General features: G+C 29.2%; 2 long non-coding RNA genes across 2 annotated transcripts in view; one reads left to right on the plus strand and one right to left on the minus strand.

Moving 5' to 3' along the window:
* The first annotated feature begins 2467 nt into the window (after positions 1–2467).
* Positions 2468–5164, plus strand: LOC136795922 (uncharacterized). The gene is made up of 3 exons (XR_010843636.1): positions 2468–2696; positions 2791–2932; positions 5033–5164. It is a non-coding gene; the product is annotated as an uncharacterized lncRNA (long non-coding RNA).
* The window catches only part of LOC106679299 (uncharacterized), a 10345-nt gene continuing 4785 nt past the window's right edge, over positions 3320–8879 (minus strand). The window contains exons 2-3 of the long non-coding RNA XR_001342926.2: positions 5227–5427; positions 3320–3685 (exon numbers count right to left, since the gene is read on the minus strand). This is a non-coding gene — a long non-coding RNA (uncharacterized lncRNA). The remainder of the gene's footprint in view (positions 3686–5226; positions 5428–8879) is intronic.

Below are 8879 nucleotides of genomic sequence, written 5' to 3' on the forward strand. Positions count from 1 at the left end.
AAATATTTGATTAAAAAATTGAATCCCTAGTAAACCTTATTTCAATGTCAATTAAATAATAAAATAATATGGTTTTGTGTTGTTAGTGACCCAGGATTGGTACAGAAATTGTAAAATTCTAAACTCATTAATTTTGCAATTGATTTTTCTGTAGTAAAAATATTTTAAATTGATTATTATCATTTTTAATGTAATCAAGTGATTTGAAAGCTTATATTTTTATTTCATTTATGTTTCTTAAGTTATTGATTTTTTATGTATGTTTTAAATTACTTTCATGTTTTATGTTGAGTATAAAAACTCAAAAATTCATAAAAATATGTTATTTCTATGCTTTAAGGTTCTTTTATGTTTTAAATTAAGTTAGTTATTAAATATGTACATATGTTATATTTCGTTCTACATTATGTTACTTTATATATGTTTTTATTAGTTTGTTTCAGTTTCACTATATATTTTTATTACTTTCTTGTTTTATTCAATGTTTAATCTGTTAGTATATTAGAACATTTGTCACGGCATGTTACATTATGTTGTGATAAATAAAAAAATTAGTATATAAATAATTTCTAAAGATAAAATATATGACGAATACTTGTTGCCGAGTGAGACCATCCATAACTTTTTTTCTAGGAATGTTAACATTTGATCTCATCAAGTTTTATCATCCAAAGATATTTATGGTTTAATTTTTTTTTCTAATGAGCTTTGATTTCAGTTAAATTCACAAAAACTGACTACCTAGCAACCCATCTGGAGAAATCTAGGCTTTCTTAATTAACAGCAAAATGATAAGAATTATGATATAATTAACTTTGAATTAAAAGCTGTACATAATATAGTGATATTATGGAGTAGATTTACTAACCTCAAATATCCCTCAGAAATAAATAAATATTCAAAGCAGTAATAAGACCTATCATAGCATGTTCCTGTTCCATATGGAGCTTCCCTAATTTTACTAACTAAAAAAACAAAAAGAAGTATACTATTCAATAACTGAAACAGGAAATCATAGAAAAAAAAACTATTGATTTTATTTTTACAAATTTGTTGATTCTGTCTGTCCATCTGGCTTTTGGCCTCTCTGATAACTATAGTAACATTCATTGTGTAGAGGTGTCCTGATGGATTGTTTTGAGCCACATGTCCTGCCCATCTAAAACTCCTTGCCTATATATTCTGAGATATTGACTGACTTGTCTCTGCAAGCAGTTCACTGTTAGTTCTTTTCCTCTACGTGTTAAGGCTCTGATCCCAGATCGCTCCTGTAATTGTAAGGACTTTCCTGTAAAATCTACCGATTCTGCTTTCTAGAGTACCTTTTAGAGTCTGGGTCTTGCAGACATATATCAGAGCTGGCTTTAGCAAGGCAATGTACACCCTTAGTATCAGATTTTTAGAAATTTTCTGGGATTTTAATATTCTTGACAGAGAACATTTATTGCTGTAAAAATCATCTATTACAACCTACATTTCATTTTATTTAAAAACTCTTTTGTGTGTTTTTCTTTCAGTGCATTTTTACCAAAATGTAAAACTGCTCATATTTCTGCATTGCTTGAACAGTGGCACATCTGACAAAAAAAATTCTTTTATTTTCTATTTAACGTAATTCTATATAAACTGTTATTACTTGACAATCCTGTTATTATTGATAATCCATCTAGCTTTAAGATAGTCTGTATAGGTATTGGAGAGAAAGAAACCCCTGCCTAAAATAATGTCTTTAGAACGTGTCCATTTCAAAATAAAACCAAAACTTTTTTTTGTTATATGTGCTACAATTCTAGTAATGCATCACTATAAGAAAACAAATTGAATAAGGGTTTATCCCAAAGCAATGCAACATTAATGTATATAAAATAATTTATAAAACCTTTTATATAATTTTTTTATTTATTGACATTGACAACTCTATATAAAATACAACAAGCAAATTTGAAGTAAGATCATAATGATATGATACAGCACGTAGAGAAACTACCCATTGGTAGAACTCTAATATATAAAAAATAAATGCTAAGCTCTGTTGGCTAAATTTCTCCAAAGTTAAGAATCAAGTGGATCTATAAAGTGAGATATGAACGTTTTGAGTGTAGCTAATTACCTTTTAAATCAGTAAACTCCTGAAAACCTTCTAGCCAAATAAAATCCATAAATTTTTTTTCTCCTTTCTAATCTAAATTCAAAAGTGGGGGTGCTTACTCATATCTTAATTACAGCTTTAGCGATCCCCACATTTCTATAAGTTGGGAAACATTTTTAACTACTAGAGCATATTGGTTTATGTTACTTTGTGTTACCGAATTCATTACATTCCATCTAAATTTTAGATTTGATCAAACACCTCTTTTATATTATTAACAAATTAATTTAAATTACTATAAATAAGGTATCTTAACTTAAAAATCTAACATTGAACTAGAAAATAAAATAAATGTAAATGAATTAAACAAACATAATTCTAAAATTGTTTGTTCTTTTATAATTCTGATCATTCATATCTAATCACTGTTGTTACTAAGATTAGTATAGACAGTATTTAAACTTATCAATTGCGAAACAGAACATTCCATTCTCCTAAACAAAAATGAAACTTTTTTCCATACAGTTGTTGTATATTTCTATTTGCATGGTTATTTTAGTTACAGCTAGTCCATCTTATACACCGGATAATGAAGTGAAACTATCACGTAAGATTATGTAGTATCAATGTAATGAGTGGTTTCTTTATTAGTTAAACAGTTAAAGTTGAACATGGTCCATTTATTTATTTTTTTTTTTTAGCCTTGAGCAGAAGTTATTTAGAGTATCTTGAAACGATCCCAACAATTGAATGTCCTGGAAAATTTAGAGGAAGAAGAAGCTGCTGTCCTGTTGAATATTCTTGCTGTCACGATAGTCATAGATGCTGTGATGCAAAGAATACGTGAGAACATTTATCTATTGTAAACTCTAAATATTTCTTACTTTTTTTATTTGTATATTAATAATAATAATTGGAAAATTATTAAACTTCATTGCAATAACAACAGAAAATTAAAATAGTTGTAACAAGAATCAGGAATCTCCTAAAACATAACCATTGGATGCCTAGTTCTTTGGGTCGGGTTATACACCTAGTAGTGCACCTTATTACTTCCTTGTTATTCATTAGTCTGGGAACAGTGCATTAATACCAATTACTCAAATTAAGCCCTTATATTGTAAAAATGCTGTTAGGCATCCATTATACACTAATTACTTTTTAGTTTATTAACATAGTACTCATTAATTTTTTTGTTTGATATTAGGCAAGATAAATTAAAAATACAAATGACTTTTTATTCTTTTATTTCAATTAGTTTATTCTACACCAATGTTTTGGCACTCAGACTGTAGAACACCATTAGTCATCAACGCCATTTATACCTTATTTAATTTTGCTTACATTTGCTTAATTTAATTATTTATTTATTTCTATTGTTTTTGCCTGTCTGATGTTATATTTATGTCTGTAAACCATTTAATTTTAAAATCTGAAATTATTATTAGTTTGGCACTACAACTCAATGTCGAGTCCTGGCCTCCTGCATCAGCCTCCACCAATCATTACGATCTTGTGCGACTGCCATCCAGTTCCTCATTCCCATCATGGTCCTGACATCACCACTCACACCATCACTCCATCAAAGGCGAAAATCTGAAATACAAATTTTATTGTTTTATCAGCATCTCTGAGGGTTTTTGAAATATCCGGGTTTAATCCTAAGCTTTTGAGGTGTGATGTGCAATATGTGCATTCTAGGAAAATATGGCTAATTATCAAATTGTTGTTGCAATGCTGGCAGTTCGGAGGCATTTGTTTTGAAATAAGATAAGAGTAGTTGAGCCTCGTGTGACCTAATCCTAGCCTGGTAAGTACAACCCCCCTCTCTACAGCATTTGCGACTGGAGGTACCTCAGGGCTTGAATCTTTTTTAATAATTTTTAGTTTACTCCTTGGGCTTCCATTCCACAAAGATTGCCATTTAGCTTTGATTTCCTTTTCAAAGGGTTTGCTTATTTCTGATGGAGTTAAAATTGCATTTCCATGTCCTAGAAGCGTGAGTGCTTCCCTTGCAGCTTGATCGGCCATCTCATTCCTTGCGATTCCTACATGGCTTGGAATCCATATAAATGTAGCTGGCAGGATCTTGTTTAAAGGTATGGTATGGGCAGGGTCTCCTTTATTATGACCTAAGGACTGAAAGTTTAGGGAATAATAAATAAAGTGAGAGAAAAGGATAAAAAAATATTTGTATTTTGAATTTAAGTTACCTACTATCAAACAAAAGATTAATATATAATATGCTAATAAACTAAAAAATAATAAGTATATAATAGATACCTAACAACATTCATTACATTTGTTTATTTATACACATGAATTTATTTAGTATCATTTAGCTTGCTATATTAATAAATAATCTTATGGAAATATCCACAGTTCCCTATATTAAATTTGGTTACCACCCACAAAAGAAGAAGGAGGCAAATTAATTGCTTTAGTGTCCTAAAGCCATCGTTTGGTGATTGTAACGTTAAATAAATGTTTCTAATAAAAAAAAAAAAAGGACTCATTTTGTCTATAAGTATACATATTTAGTATTAGATTACTTTAATATTACAAGTGTTTGGTTGTAAAACATGGTAACTGACAAAATGAATTTTTTTTTCTAATTTTTTTTTTTAGTCTCTTAGCATGACTTGATTTCAACATTATTCTCTTAAAATTCCTACAGATTCTTTAGAAATGTCATGGAACCAGTCTTACGGAATCTGGTGATGGTAAAAACTTTAATTCATAAAATATCACAGTAACTATGTTTTATGTACGAACGCTTATTTTGTAATATTTTATGAAAATAAGTTTTGGAATGGACATTGTTTCCATTGACTATTCAAATCTATGATGCATTTTATAAAATTAACTAATTAATGCTTGCAATTAACTAGCATCACCCAAAGTCATGTCCTTATAAAATTATTACCATTTTTTTAATTTCAGGGAGCATATTCCAGTACCATGCCCCTACCCAAAAAAGTAGGTGATGGATGAGAGAACTGAAGCTGGTTCCTTACTTAGAAGGTAATAATTAATAATTTTGTTAGATTACAATAAACTATTTTTCTAAATGAATTCATATTTAATTTACCCTAAATGTCTAGTTCAGATTAAATACAGAAAGTAAAGAAACATACATTTATCAATCTGTATTATCGAAAGTCGTACATTATGAGAAAAATATGTGCTTCTTATCTTATGTACATCACCATCATGTAAAAAGCCAAAATATGAGGTATAAATAACGTTGATTCTTGAGTTTTTGATGTTTCTTTAGAGAGGAACTACAGAGGAATGACTCAAAGAAATTTTCTTCTCCACTCTCCATAACAATTTCCCTGTAGGTAAAATGTTTGATTACCTTAAAATAAACCATGGAACTTGAACATTTTTTCAATATATAATCATTTCATAGTGTTTCTATGGTTAGAGAAAATAAGAAAAAAAAAAGTTGACACTACAATATGCCGATGACACATATCAGTGAACAGTGACTCATCAATTTTATCCCAAAATCTCTAATCTTACATTACAACCCTTGAGGAATGGTTTCAAAACTCAGTAAAAAATTATAGTGTAGCTACACACTATGTAGTGCTGTTCTAGTCTGTAAATACTACATCTGTCAAAACAGCTATGGCCCGGCATGATGCAACCAAACAGATAACACAAGTTGCTAGCACACAAGTGCCAAACAATACTGGCAATAATCCAACACTATGTATTAATATTTATACTATGCATTGTATATACCTTAATTGTAACATGTAACAACTATATAAGACATTATAATATTCTTAAATTTGTTTAAAATAAATAAAGATAAAATTAAATAGTTTTTATTTACTATCAGATCTAAAATATAGCTTTGAAGATGACAAGGTTCAAATGAAAAGATTTAATATTAAACAGATATGGGAATTTTATTTTAAAGTTTATAACATTATTGACTCTTATCTTAGAGCAGGTTTTCTAGATAATCAGAATATAATGACATTAAACTAAATTAATGGCTACTTTTACAAATATACTTAAATTCTATGTTGAGAAACACTAACCAATTATATAATCTTCTTTGATGAATGATTGTTCTCTATGTCTTACTAACGGAAGAAAAAGGCTTGGTCCTAATCTAGCTTCTAGGATACATCCAATCCACAGGCAATCCAAGCAAAGAGTTCTTTATTCCTTTAATTATACAATCTTCTTCTTGAATGACTGCTGACTCTTGATATCTTCTTTCCACATATCTACCACTGACAGTAGACAAAGGGTGGTCAGACCCACTTACCTCCAGATGCCATCTTCTCGGCAACCCCACAACAAGTGGTCCAAACAAAGAGTCTTGTAATCTTTGTGTGTATTCAACATTCACTCGTCGCTTTAAAAAAAATCGATTGTAGCACAATTGCTCTAATTCACTGGCGATAATTCACAATATAAATATTTCATTGATAATAGTTATCATCTTATTGCTCTTCTTGAATTAATTTGTACTATAATCATGTTAGAGAAACAATAAAAGTTGAAAACAATTCAATCTATGTACTCAACAAAGCAGTAATTCAAACAGGTGAGGATATTACAATATGTATATATAATAAAGATTCCAATAGAATGTGTTGATTCACTGAAAGCTAGCGTCTTACACATAGTACCTGTCGATTGCGTTAACAGCCCAGAAACAAGAGCAGGCCAAATTTACAAGGTCTCAGTTTGAAAATCTCCTTAGAAGACAGAGAACTTCAGTATACATACTGGATCAGTACATTCTAGAATCTATTTTTGTGTTTTATTTCTCTGCCTTCTCTGACATTCTCCTCCTTCCTCGACCTTTTAACCTTTTGTAGGACCTGGCGGCTAGCTATCCTCAGGCTTGCATTCCTCCTTTGTACCTACAGGCTTGCATTCCTCCTTTGTACCTACAGGAATAGTAGGACGACCCTGTAGGACGAGATTACCACAATTAGAGAAATTACGGCAAGCACCTGTTAGTTTCATCCTATCGATTTACCTCCTAATCAACTACCTTACTTATTTGGACAAACATTGTCAAGGCCTTCTGGTCAAGAGTACATAACATAATCGATTGGAGTCAGATCTTACACAACTACCTCGACAAAAGCTTATAGTAATTATTTGTATTATTATTACTGTAGTATTATTATAATCTTACAATTAATTAATAATAAGATAATAGTAATATCACAAAAAAAACATGGGATGTTGTTAATAAACTTCTCAACAAAAATAAAAATTCTTTGGACTCTGCAACCATAAATGCTTTTAAAAGCTCTAATCTAAAAAAACTGACATTGACAATGAAATTATCTGAATTTGATTCACGCACTACTGCAATTATTACCTCCTTTCTTTCTTCATATATCTTCAAATCAAACCTCCTTTGATAAACCTTATATAACAAAGCTTGATGTGAAACAAATTATTTTATCTTTTAATAAAAAAAAAAAAAAATCTGCTTGATGGTATACAAACATGTGACTTAATTATTCATTCAAACCTTAACTCATCTATTAACACAAATGATAAATTCCATATTTAAATCAGGAATACATTCTACATACTAAAAATCTCAATTATCAGAACAATCCATAAATATTTATCTGGAAAGATATGAAATAGTTAATAGAAATCAATACGGTTTTTGAAGAGGCAAAGGTACTAATCAACTATTACTTGATTTCACAAATTTAATTAATAATCAATTTGATTGTAAATGATATATAATTTGTACATTTGTAGATATATCTAAAGCATTTGACGCCATTATATATGAAAATCTGCTTACTAGTATGAAAAACATAGGATTCACTGATTCGGCTTTGAGAGTTTTTAAAAGCAGATTGACAAAAATATTTCTTTACAGATGATTCTCTTTTTATCACCATAAAGAATACCAAATAGCTCAGGAAAAATCTCTAAATCACTACACTAATTTTCTAAAATGGCCTCATGACAAAGGTCTCATTGTTAACAAAGACAAAACAGTCATTATGTTGATAAAACCAATGGAAATTGAATCCCATGACTATGTCTGTCTCACTAACAATAATAATAAAAATATGTTTCTATAAAAAATTTAATGTTGTTAACAAATATAAATATTTAGGTTTTACTGTGGATAATGCTTTTTCTTGGTAACTCCACATAGTAAACGGTTTAAAGAGATTAAGAGTATGCTCATACAAAATTTATCACCTCCAATTTATTCTTAACAGGGAAGCTTTAGTAATTGTGTACAAAGCATTATTTGAATCAATATTGAGATATGGAATTGAATGCAATGGTGCCATTACTGATAGTCATTTATCAAAACTTGTAAATGTACAGCATCAAACTTTGAAAATTATAACACATTGCAGTAATAAAGCAGAAAATTTGAAAATTGTTGCCACTTTACCACCTAAATTATTTTAAGCTTACAAAATTATTCTAAAATTTATGAATAGTACTTTATTTAAAAAAGAAAATAGATATTTAAAAATGTAAAAAAAGAAAAAAATTAAATTTATCGAAACACCATGTAACAACAGCTTTCGGAAACATACTTCAAACTATTTGGTACCATATCTGTCCAATTGTTTCTCAGAAGAACTAATAAATAAATCAATCTCGAAGGAAACTAAAAAAATAATATTTGATTGGGTACTTTCTTAATTTTGTGAACTAATTTTTATTCGCCATATCTACCTGTAGTTTTTCTTAATTCCCCTCAATCTTCTCAATTCACTGTGTTGTGATTAAAATTAGTTATACATATGTTTAATTT

Source organism: Halyomorpha halys, unplaced genomic scaffold (assembly GCF_000696795.3).
Source record: "Halyomorpha halys isolate HHAL.00 unplaced genomic scaffold, Hhal_1.1 Scaffold12.1, whole genome shotgun sequence".
Classification (NCBI taxonomy): Eukaryota; Metazoa; Arthropoda; class Insecta; order Hemiptera; family Pentatomidae; genus Halyomorpha; species Halyomorpha halys.